This window comes from Herpailurus yagouaroundi, unplaced genomic scaffold, assembly GCF_014898765.1.
Source record: "Herpailurus yagouaroundi ecotype Mexico unplaced genomic scaffold, PumYag 142, whole genome shotgun sequence".
Taxonomy (NCBI): Eukaryota; Metazoa; Chordata; class Mammalia; order Carnivora; family Felidae; genus Herpailurus; species Herpailurus yagouaroundi.
This window is the reverse complement of record NW_024412397.1, coordinates 2,490,601-2,498,465: the sequence shown is the minus strand read 5'-3', so window position 1 is coordinate 2,498,465 and position 7,865 is coordinate 2,490,601.

Sequence of the window (7,865 nt, the reverse complement as noted above, 5' to 3'; positions counted from 1 at the left end):
TCTTTCTTCATGAGCAAATTCAGTTGCGTTTTTACTTTTGGAGGGGTTTGAAGTTTGTCCCGGTTCTAATGTACTCTCCCAGTAAAACGTCCTTTTCCTACAGCACACTCACTTGGGTGTTGCTAATCCCCCGTAAAGGCAGATCTACGGACCCGAGTTTATAGGTGGTGTTAGGACGGTTCCCTAATGTGGTTTCGACCGTGACCTTGCACTGCATTTTCACACCCTGCTTCACAGAGCAAGTTCCCACCAGCAGCCTGAAATGAGTGAGGTCAGCTTCCAGCATCTGGTCTAAATCCCTCTCTCTCCCAAAGTGAGTCTGGACATACGCAGACGACGAGAGAATAAAAGAGCCACCATCTCCCGTTTGGAACCACACCGCCTTTCAGACAGCAACACACAGCGACGAGTGGAAGCTACGGATGCATTACGCCGTCTCTGAAGTGTCATCGATCGTCTTCATATTTCTAGGAAGGACAGGGCAGCTGCTGCTGACACTCAGACACCCTCGGTCCCAGCTAGTCCAAGGTTATTACATTTTCAGGCACCAAAGAACCAGAATGAAAACAACCACAGCACCCTCACGGCCACGCGTGCACATACGCACACACAAGCACACACACACCACTTCTTCCTAATTCTGTTAAATTCCTGCTTTAATTTATCTGGTCTTTTAAGGCAGGACAGTAAGCTGAGTCAACCTTAGGACTGGGCGTACTCCTGCACAATCCGGACCCTGCTGTGTCAGCTGTTGGGTGATGATCAGAATCAGCAGAGCCCGTCCCTCCGTGGATGTGGCAAGCACGAGCCCCACACGCTGTGAAACGACACCCAGGCCAGTAGACGTACGTGGAGGTTTCCCAGAATGCACAGGCGGGAGCCAACACCCATCCCTCATCGGCAAAACGCTACCAAACCACGGACGAGAGCCACCGCTGCTAAAAGCTGAGCGGGGAAGGTGGACACCCTGGAAACACGGCGAGGGAAGGGCCCCGGGGACGAGAGGGCCTATGAGGAAGCAGGACTTCCGGGACGGCCAGACAGGCCACCCCAGGGAGCGGCGCGGGGCTGCTGGGGGAGCAGGAGGCCTGGGAGGGACCTGGGTGCAGGGCAGAGTCCCCCTCACTGCGCAGGGCTGTTGGGGAAGGCTGCCTTGTCTCTCTCCCTCTCCCCGGGGGTCCCGCTCACCAGCAGTCCCGAGGCGTGGCTGTCTGTGTGCAGCGCGGGGCCGTGGGCAGACGTTTTGCCCTGGGAAACCTGTCTGTGTGCATCTAACCCCCCAGTAATACGGAGAAGCCTCTCGGGCCAAGAACCACACCCGTCTTATCTTGGTGGACCTGGGAACGCAGTGTGGAGCATGGTCAACGGGTTTTAAAAGATTAATCATGGCTTCGCTGCATTTGGGAAGCCTGCAACACAGCTCGTAGTGTTTGCTTTTAGAGCAAGTTTCGAAAAAATGGTAGGCTTCAGGTGTCCAGGCATCTGGATGAGAACAGGGGCACCTGTAAATAGTCCTCGTCAGAGGCGCCAGGGCTCACTAGGCAGGAAATAAAAGCTATTCTCCGAATACGGAGACAGCAACAAACAAGACACAGATAAAAACACGAAAGCACAGAGTTTATTTCCCATGGGTCCCTCTTTCTGACGCAAAGTCACTCGATGAGTGAAACACACGGATTTCGGTGCCCTTATGAAAACGTGTGTGAGCACATGCGTGTACGCTCGGATAACCCCGTGTAGACTGGACGTGGCTCCTTCCTTCCCTTAGACTCCTCCTCGGAGTCTCCTGGGGACCTTACGAGAACACACACTCCTGCACCCGATCCCCAAGCTGTGGGTGGTGCGGCGGAAATGGGGGCCCGGGACTCTGCATTCCACAGGAATCTGGATGAAGTGTGCGCAGGTGGTTGGCCGACCCAACCCTGTCCCAGCAGCCTCGTGAGAAGACACGGGGCCCGCGGGCTCCCCGCCAGCCGGCCGCCAAGCCGATTCTGTGCCTCCTGGAAATCTACGCAGAGGGGGGGGGGGGGGGGGTTCGCTCTGTGCGAGCTTCGCCTCCAGGTTTCCACGGGACCCCGGATAAGGAAAAACTGTGCCTGCGTGAGTCCTTCCTCTCTGTTTCAGCTGCTGGTTGGGGAGGCGGTGGCCTCGTGTGTTTTCGAGGTCTTTGCCGGAGGAGCATCCGCCCGGCTCTCGGCTCCCACCGGCAGGGACCGACGTTGTCCCTGGAGGGGCGGGCAGGACGTGGCTGGGGTGGGGGAGATCCCACGGTGCCCGACCCCACAAGGCGGGGACGGCACTTGTGCAGGAAGGCCAGCGAGTGGCGACGAGGCCCTCGGGAGCCCCGCCTTTCCCACCCTTACTTAAAACACTGGGGCCGTGGGGGCGCCCGGGGGGTGGGGTGGGGGGCTCAGTCGGTTAAGGGTCCGACTCTTGATTTCGTCTCAGGCCACGATCTCACGGTTCGTGGGATCAAGCCCCACGTCAGGGTCTGTGCAGACAGCTGGGAGTCTGCTTGGGGCTCTGCCTCGCTCCCCTCTCTGCCCCGCCCCCGCTTGCTCACAGGCGATCACTCCTTCTCTCTCTCTCCCTCTCTAAATAAACTTTAAAACAAAACCACCGGCACGGCCACACTTGTCACCCTCTCTGACAAAAACAAACCGTCACCCGAGTGCGCTGCAGCAAAGAGGAGTCATTCTCTGAGACACGAATCTCACGCAACGGGGTGCAGCGAGGTGCACTGCTCCCGCGGAGCCGGGTCTCCCCAGGCCCCAGGCCGCTGGGTGGTGGAGATGCTGGGCCAGTCCCCGGGGGGGGGGGGGGCAGCACAGGCGGTGGGCCCCACGCTGGGCGGGGCTGGGGCGGTACGTGGCGCCGTGATGAGTGAGGGCCCAGCTGCCGAGTACTCAGAGCGCACGGTCACCAGACGTCCAGGTGGTCAGCACCAGATGCTGACCACCGATCACAAGGAAACCCGCAAGCAAGTACAATCCCGTCAGCAGCCCTCGCGGTTGTCTGGGCGTTTTTTTTTTTTTTTAATTTTTTTAAATGTTTGTTTATTTTTGAGAGAGAGAGAGAGAGAGAGTGGGGGAGGGGCAGGGAGAGAGGGAGGCGCAGAATTCGAAGCGGGCTTCAGGCTCCGAGCTGTCAGCACAGAGCCGACGCGGGGCTCGAACCCACGAGCCGCGAGATCATGACCTGAGCTGAAGTGGGACCCTTAACCCACTGAGCCACCCAGGCGCCCCTTTCTGGGCGGTTTTAAAACAGGGGAGATATGGGGCGCCTGGGTGGCGCAGTCGGTTAAGCGTCCGACTTCAGCCAGGTCACGATCTCGCGGTCTGTGAGTTCGAGCCCCGCGTCAGGCTCTGGGCTGATGGCTCAGAGCCTGGAGCCTGTTTCCGATTCTGTGTCTCCCTCTCTCTCTGCTCCTCCCCTGTTCATGCTCTGTCTCTCTCGGTCTCAAAAAAAAAAAAATAAACGTTAAAAAAAAATTAAAAAAAATAAACTGTACAACACGTAGCGAAGAGAAGCACTTCATCCTCAAGAAAAGCAGCCAAGGGGCTCTGAGCAGAAGCTCATTTCCTGTAAGAAGGCTGTGGCTACGGGCCTCAGAGAAACCCCCTCACACTCTGAAAGGTGTCACCCGCTTGGTTATCATCTACGAGCCGCTGACCCCTTTTCAAAGTCGGGGTCGGTTTTGCTGTGCTGTGTCTTACCCCCATCAAGAGAGAGCTTCTCATGCTCCCGCATGTGAAAAAAGTGAGTGTTTTCCTATCTGCTTCTTTCCTCCCAAGAAGAGCTGTTCTGCAAAGGCCTCTGGTTTCTGAGCGGTCCCCAGGCGCTCGTGTGGCCGGCCTGGCACGGGGCGGGGTTGAGCCCTTGGGCCTGCTGGTGCCACTAGGGGGTGGCCGGGAGGGGGCCTGCTGGGGATTCGACGGCTGGCTGAGGGCCTGAGGAGGAGCACTGCCAGGCTTCCCCATTGGGTGCCAGGGAGGGCCTGGACCCATGGACACACAGCCTTCCTGCAGAGTCCACCATTAGTCCGTCTGTGTCCTTCCAGAAAACACATCTGACTGGGGGAGGGGGAGCTTAGTTAGGCCTTTGAATGGGTTTTATGGATGTCCCGAAGATGCATGTCTATATCCAAGAACAGGTGTCACATAAGCAGAGACTCCTGGGCCGAGAGGTTCAGAGGACTAACCCTTCTTTAAAAAACCTTTGGGGATAGAGTGGCAGCTCTTCTGTGCCCATGGGGGAGTGTCCCCAACATCAGCCAGCACACATGGAATCCAGGGGCAAGCAGGTGGGGCTGTGCATGTCAGGTTGTGTGTGTGGAGAAGTGTGTGGGTTTACGTGTCTCTGCGTGTGTGGGGGGGGTGTGGCCAAGAACTAGGCCCTCAGGCACTGAGAAAGCCTCTCTCAGCCCCTGCCCTGCTCTCTGCCTCTCAGCCCCGTCTCCCCATGCTCTTTCCCCTTTGTTCCTTGCCTTTTGGTATGTTTTTTGTATTTATCTCTACCGTAACACTAAGCGTGCAACGTGGCTCATCGCTTATTACCAATAAAACCGCATTTCCCTTCTTTTGTTCTGGAAAATGTTAACCCCTTCACTCTCAAAGAAAGTGAATTCGCCACAAGGAAGTCAAAATCCCACGGAGAGTTTTCTGATGTAAGCAAGCCTGTTGTGACACTTGCATGGGAAGGCACAGGGCCCTCAGGAACCACCGCGATTTCTATTTTTTACTTAAAAAAATGTTTATGCTTATTTATTTCTGAGAGGGAGAGAAAGAGAGAGTTCATGTGCGAGTTGGGGAAGGGCAGAGAGAGAGGGGGACAGAGGCTCCACAGCCGGCTCCGGGCTGTCGGCACAGAACCCGACATGGGACTCAAACCCACGAACCGCGAGATCATGACCTGAGTCGACGTCAGACGCTTAAGTGACTGAGCCACCCAGGCGCCCCGGCCACCATGCTTTTAATAAAAGCAGAGAGGACCCAGTCTGCCTGACATTAAGGTTTACTCCCCCGGGACAGTAATCCGGACAGTGTAGTCCTGGCGGACGGAACAGACACCCACAACCCTGAAACAGACGCGCACAAATCTGACGAAGGAGGAAAGCACCTTGGGGGAGGGGTGACCCTGGGAACAACCAGACACTCAGGCCAGAACCACCCGAACAAAACCAAAAGCCCTCAACCTGCACCCCACGCTTCAGGAGAAATTAAATCAGCCTTCAGCGGAACATGCAAAACTGCAATACGTAGAAAAAACAACGGGAGAAAAGCCTCCAGGATGTCAGGCTCACAGAAAATTCTTACTTACCCACCCCCGCCATCACAACTCATAAAAGGAAATCACTGCAAACCACCGGGACCCGCGTCTAGAACACATTAAGGACGATCAAGGCCAAACAGCCAGTCAGACACGAGCAGGCTGTTCACCGACGGGATACGCAGATGGCCGTCACACTCATGAAAATCTTCAACATCGTTACCCGGGAGGGAAGTGCAAATTAACATCAGGACGTCACGTTAGACACCTCAGCTGTTCTCACAGCTAAAATGAAAAGCAGCAAGGGTGCTGAATGCCCACGAGGTTGTGCGCATCCTGGGTCACTCCTCCCTTGCTGGTGGGATGCAAAGTGGTGCAGCCATTCCAGAAAAGAGTGTAGCTGTTTCTGTTTTTGTTTTCATAAAATTAAACATGTGCTTACCACATGACTTAGCAATTGACCTCTTAGGCGTGTATCCCAAAGACATGAGAACTATGTTCACAGGAAAACCTGTCCGTGGATGGCCACAGCGATTTTAGTCTCAATAACCCCAAACTGGAAATGATCAGCGTGCCTTTCAAAGAGTGAATGGTTGAAAACCAAAGAATCCAGAGTGGTCCATCCGTACCATGAAATACTGCTCAGCAATAAAACAGAAAGACCGCCAGATATATAATCAACTTGGACGGATCTGAAGAGAATTGTGCTTAGTGGAAAAAAAAAAAAGCCAGTCAAAAAGAAAGGCTGCATATTGTGAGACTCCATTTCTACAGCATTCTCGAAATGATGAAATTGTAGAAAATGGGGAACAGGACTTGTGGTGCCAAGGGCTGGGGGGGGAGGGGGGAGGGGGCAGGGGGGAGGGTGCACGCTGGCGGTGGCTACAAAGGACAGGCTGTGGAAACCTGGGGTGGCACCGTCTTACTTGACTGTCGGCGACCACATGATTCAACGGACATTTAGAAGTTCGGGTGGCAACAGAACATCCCAGGGAAGGCTGCGGTCTAGTTTTCAGCACAAAGTCACTGCCATCACCCACCAGGCAGCAAGAAAGACCCAGCGTTCAGAACCACCACGGAGGATTCAGAGGCAAATCACAGAGCAAGTGACTTTTCCCAAACTTCCTTATCTGGGGGCAGAGTGTGATACTTTAGGTAAAGAGTTTCACAGTGGATTTGAACCAAATACTTTTGTGTGACCCCAGGTTAATAAAAGTAGTCATTTCAGAACAGTTCCATCCCTGAGAGTTACTGTTAAGCGATGTTGTGCAGTAACTTTTAACCGGTTTCCTTCCCTTCAGGTTTTGGTTCATTCCATTAAAAAAAAACCCACCCAAAACTACTGATGGCCATTCTTCCTTGTCTGGGCTGCCCGCCTTGTGCGGGCCACCCGGCTTACCCTTCAAGAGCCGCTGTGTCCCAGGCTCCCCGGCTCTACACCTGGCAGTGATGTCTCTCAGGGTGGTCCCTGACTTGAAGGCCATGGTCTGTGAAATGTCTCCCTGACCTTGGCCGCTGAAAATCTCAAATAACCACGGGTGTCAGGTAGGATGCTCTCCACACTCCACTTCCTCTGGAAACCTCCTTCTAGCAGCGTGGGTGTCCCTGGCCGGATGAGCCGGCCCCCCGGAACCACGCTGACACCCCTCAGCACACACCCCTGCTACCTCAAGCAGAGAGGGACGCAACACATGTGGCTGCCTCTCAGGTTGTCGCAACTGGAAAACAGAACAGGAACCAGAACGCGCCTATTTCCTGCCAGAGCCTTACTGAGATCCCCCCCCCCCCAAAAAAACGTACACGTTTTGCAAACTCCACTCCGCCTTCCGATAAGAGGGGCGAAAGCAGATCCTAAAAGAAACCAGGCGCTGCCACCAGCATCCCACAAGACCCGGGCCACCTGGGCGCCACCGCCCTGAGAGCACAACACACACACCCTGGGGGTCACCGCCCCCCCCCCCCCCCCCCCCCCCGGGCCCCCGGGGGGGCGCGCCCCCCCCCCCCCCGCCGGCGTCGGGCCCAGGAGGGGCGCGCGCGCCGCCGGCTCCCAGGCGCCAGGAGCGCAGGTGGGCGCAGGTGGACCCCGGTGGCCGCGGGCGGCGCGCGACGGAGCTGGGACAGGCCCCGAGAAAGCGGAAGCCAGGCGTCTCCGGTCCCCGCCCCCCCCGCGATCAAAGGGAAACTTGGTCCGTCTGGGGCGGGGTGGGGCGGGGCGGGGGCGTCCGCGGGGCTCCACGCGGGGAATCTGCAGGCACTTTAACCGGGTAGCGACCCCCCCCCCCCTCCAGCCTGCTCTTCAGCTCGCCGCCTCCGGCACCCGTCTCCACGCCGCCCAGAGCCGCCTCCTTTGACCTCGGTCACCTCCCACCCCCGAACCCCACCCCCACCGCCAACCCCAGGCGGCCCGCTCTTCCCGCGACGGGGCCGCCGGACCCCGCCAGAGACCATACCCGGCCACCCGTCGGGTTCCCGCGCCCGCCGCTGTAGACCGGCGTCCACACCCGCGCCCACCAGCTCGCAGGGAGACCTCGGGCGGCCTCCTGCGCGCCACCTGCGCCGCTGCCTCGGAGAGCCTCGCGCCCCGCGTCACCCCCCCC